Genomic DNA, 4444 nt, shown 5'->3' with positions numbered 1-4444 from the left:
AGGAGTTCGAGATTAGCCTGGCCAACGTGGTGAAACCCCGTCTCTTCTAAAAATACAAAAAAAATTGCTGCATGTGTTGATGCACATCTGTAATCCCAGCTACTCAGGAGGCTGAGGCAGGAGAATAACTTGAACCCCAGGAGGTGGGGGTGGCAGTGAGCTGAGATCATGCCACTGCACTCCAGTCTGGGTGACAGAGGAGTCACCCTCAAAGGAAAAGAAAATAAAAGAAATTCTGTCTCAAAGGAAAATAAAATAAAAGAAATCTACTTTTCTCTCACATGAAAAATGACCTGAAGAAAGCAGTCCAGGAAAAGCAGGCAGATTCCTACTCATCTGATCCCGAGAAATCTTCAGTCAGGCCACTGTCTTCATCTGTATGTCACCTTATGGTACCAGGTAGCCCCAGTGAAATGGTCTACAAGGAGAAAGATCAAGAGAAGAACGCACCTCCTAAGCCAAAGCAGGTGGATCTCTTGAGGTGAGGAGTTCGAGAACAGCCTGCCCAATGAGGTGAAACCCCATCTCTACTAAAAATACAAAAATTAGCCAGGCGTGCCTATAGTCCCAGCTACTCAGGAGGCTGAGGCAGGAGAATCACTTGAACCCAGGAGGCAGAGATTGCAGTGAGCCAAGATTTTACCACTGCACTCCAGCCTGGGTGACAGAGTGAGACTCTGTCTCAAAAAAAAAAAAGCACTTCCTAGAAATTGCCCACAAAATAATTCAACATTTACTATTTTCCCTTAATCTTAGGCTACCTACCAAAGCATATGGAGACGTAAAAATTATCCTCAGGTGAGAAGATTCATAAGGCTTTAAATGCAATGTGTCATTTTCCCTCTATGAGCATAAAGTATTATACACGTCAGATATTGTCCTCATTTCACAGGCTGTGTAAGTGAAACAGTGTGGTCATAGGGCTTGTGGATGAAAAAATTACAAAACTTTGATAGTTATACCTACACCATTTTTTTTGGCACAAAACAGCTATGCAGAAAACATAAAGTTCAACATAATCAGCCAAATGTTGGCAGGAGAAAAATCAAACATCCTGAAAACTGACTTAAATTTGGCTTTGAGTAAATGTAATTGAATCTAAGGTTGTTTCCAATAAACTGGAATGTTACAACCTAAAGTCTTGAAAAACTGGAGGTAGAAAGAAAGAAAAATTCTAGCTACATGCTCACTCACCTTGCTTTCATTTTCATTTTTATTTTAACAAATAACAAAAAGCTGTGTAGCCTCTGACTATTGACTATGGTGCAATTCCTGGCTCCTTACCATTGGTGATTGGCACCTGACCAATGATCGGCATGGCAGCATGCATCTTCCTGATTTTGAGATATATGTAGAAAGGACCTCAAGTTCACATAGCCTGTATACGACTATAGCACATTACTTTGCAAGTGAAATGTGCTCCATAATGTAGAGTAAAACGCCGTACACAGAATTCAGGCTAAAAACACAAAATTGGGCTGGCTGAGGCAGGTGGATCGCTTAAGCTCAGGAGTTCAAGACCAGCAACATGGCAGAACCCCTGTCTGTACAAAAAATACAAAAATTAGCTGGGCATGATGGCGCGTGCCTGTAGTCCCACCTACTTGGGGGGCTGAGGTAGGAGGATCTCTTGAGCCTGGAAGTTGAGGTTGCAGTGAGCCGTGTTTACACCACTGCACTCCAGCCTGGGTGACAGAGTGGGGTCTTGTTTCAAAAACAAACAAAAATACACAAACTCCAAGAGTATGGTGGATGCCTAGGCTACATCTCCTAGACAGTCAGAGGTCACCTTCACTCCCCTCCATGCTCCTGGAACATGTCTGCATAGCTTCCTCCCATGCCTCATCCGGGCCTCCTTAACACTGGCTTCCCTCACTGTGGTCTGAAAAGCCACACAGCCCCTCATCTCTACCTCCACCTCCCTCACCTGTTGTCATTTTTCTCCTGGCTTATCACCACCTGCTGCTTACTACACGTGTTTCTTCCTTTGTTGTCTGTTCCCAACTGAAATGTGAGCTCCATGAGGACAGGGTGTTGACTCATTCATTGCTATATCCCAGTTCCTCAGAATAGGACCTGGGATACTTGTAAAATAGATAAAATAATAAATACTGAGTTTAGACATTATGCTAAACCAGAGAAATAGTTGGTTTAGGCAGTCGGTTCCATAATGTGCCCCTTAAATTGTACCACCGACATCTCCAACTAAGCTTAAGAAAGCCTTCAGTCAGATCTTAGTAAATCTTAGCGTAAGCTTTTCTTTTTCATTCAAATGAAGAACATCAGTAAAATCAGTCATTTCCTTCAAGGCTTCTGACTGATTTCCATTAAGGTTGCTGCCTTTACAACATTTCTGTGAGTGACTGGTAATGACTTCCTTATAAACTCTCAGACAATCGAGAATGCCGTATGCATCCATTTCCATTTATTCATTCATTTAATTATGCAACAAATTTTTTTTAGTAGTTGCTATGACCTAGGCAACATTCTAGACCCTAAGGGTATAGCAGGAATCAATCAGTCCCTGTCTTCATGAAGCTTATAGTCTAACAGGGAGAGAGACAGACAATAGGCAAATAAGCAAATTGATAGATATTTTGAAGGATAAGAAATGCTATGGATACTGTCACATTGGGAACTGAAAAAAAAGGAAAAAAACATTTAAATAAAGAAATGCTGTGGGAAAAAACAGAGCAGAATAAGAGAGCTGGGTGTGGTGACCTGGGGAGACTTAGGGAAGGGCATTTGAAGAAATAAAGCAGTTAGGTACTGCAGAAATGGTGGGGAGTCTATATCTGGGAGAAAGGAAGCTCCAGGCACAGGAGATCCAACAAGAAGGCCCTGCGGGGTGATGTGCTCGGGGTATTCTGAGACTAGCCAGTGTGTGGGAGCTGCCTGGGAGAAAGTTGTAGACCTGGGGCCAGTGTATGTGCAGGGCAGTGAGTGAAGAAGGAAGAAAAGTTAGGCTCTTGTAGGCCACAGTAGGATTCTTTAATCAGAGTGAGGAAGCTTCTAAGAAAAGAAACAGTATAATCTGATGTACTTTTTGAAAGATCACTCTAGTACCTCGGTTACAATAGGCTATGGGGGCTGAGGGCCTATGTAGAAAGACAAGGCTGGGCACAGTGGCGTATGCCTGTAATTCCAACACATCGGGAGGCTGAGGCAGGGGAATCAATTGAAGCCAAGAGTTCAAGACTAGCCTGGGCAACGTAATGAGATCCCCAACTCTACTAAAAATGAGCGAGGTGTGGTGACAGGCATCTGTAGCTACTTGGGAGGCTGAGGAGGAGGGTTCCCTGAGCCCAGGAGGTCGAGGCTGCAATGAGCTGTGACCTTGGCTTTGCACTACAGCCTGGGCGACAGAGCAAGACCCTGTCTCTAAAAATAATTAATGCTGCCGTTGAGACAAATGGAGAGAAAGCGTGAAGTCATGGATGGATCCAAGCAACTGGCTTAGGACAAAGTTACCATGTACTGAAATGAGGAAATGGGAGGAGTGTGGGGGTTGGGGAAATTGGGATTTGGGACACAGTTATAAAAGGCCGAGTTCATTCAAACTTGTTAAGCAGCAAAGGAATGGAGCAGCATTCAGAACTGTTGCAAGAAAGCAAGAGAGCCAGGCTTGGAGGCTGTGGACCCAGCAGCACGGTCCAGAGGATCTCCGTGGCCGCTTCCCCTGACACCACACTGCCACTGGGCAGAGGCAGCCCACATCCAGGCTGACACTGGACAACAAACACTGGAACGTCCACCCCTGCTGCCAGAAGCTCCAGTTGTCACTGTCATCTGCCAAGAAAAAAAACTATAAATAAAAGACTCCATGTGGCTCCTACTTTTCAGTTCCCTCTTCGATGTGGGGTACCGGATGGGCAGAGCCTGTCATGGGCCTGCCGAGGAGCCAGGATCACCAGGCCTCCGCTTTCCAGTGCCAGGGTTTGAAAGCAGAGCTCCAAACAGACATGGTAACCTTCACAAATATTCTTGCAATCATGGTTTTTGCCTGTTACTAAATACTCAGTGAACAATTCGATTAGAAAAAGAAAGAAGAATTTGATTTTTTTGCCCTCTATGTCCAGCTCTAGGCCAGGTTTCTTGTGGAATGGGTGTCCAGCCTTTCTCCAGACTGGGTAAAGGCCGGAAGCAGAGTAATAAAACTGACTTCCCTGTTTGAGAAATAGTTCTGGGAGAAAATGTGAAGATATTTGAAATCTCTAGATAAATTCAGGAGAAAATTAATGATAGTCTTGAAGCATAGGAGAGAATATACACCAAGTAAATGATAAATGGATGACTAACACTGCCCTGGTTGATATGAGAAAATTGGACATTTGGAAAATCCTGGTGTAGTGTTCCTTAAGAATAATCATTATCACTAGATTAATTAGAAAGTATTTATTGCTATCATTTATTGAGGGGTTAGCAGTTGTAATGAACTGAAGGT

This window comes from Callithrix jacchus, chromosome 4, assembly GCF_049354715.1.
Source record: "Callithrix jacchus isolate 240 chromosome 4, calJac240_pri, whole genome shotgun sequence".
Classification (NCBI taxonomy): Eukaryota; Metazoa; Chordata; class Mammalia; order Primates; family Cebidae; genus Callithrix; species Callithrix jacchus.
Note: the sequence above shows the minus strand (reverse complement) of the source record.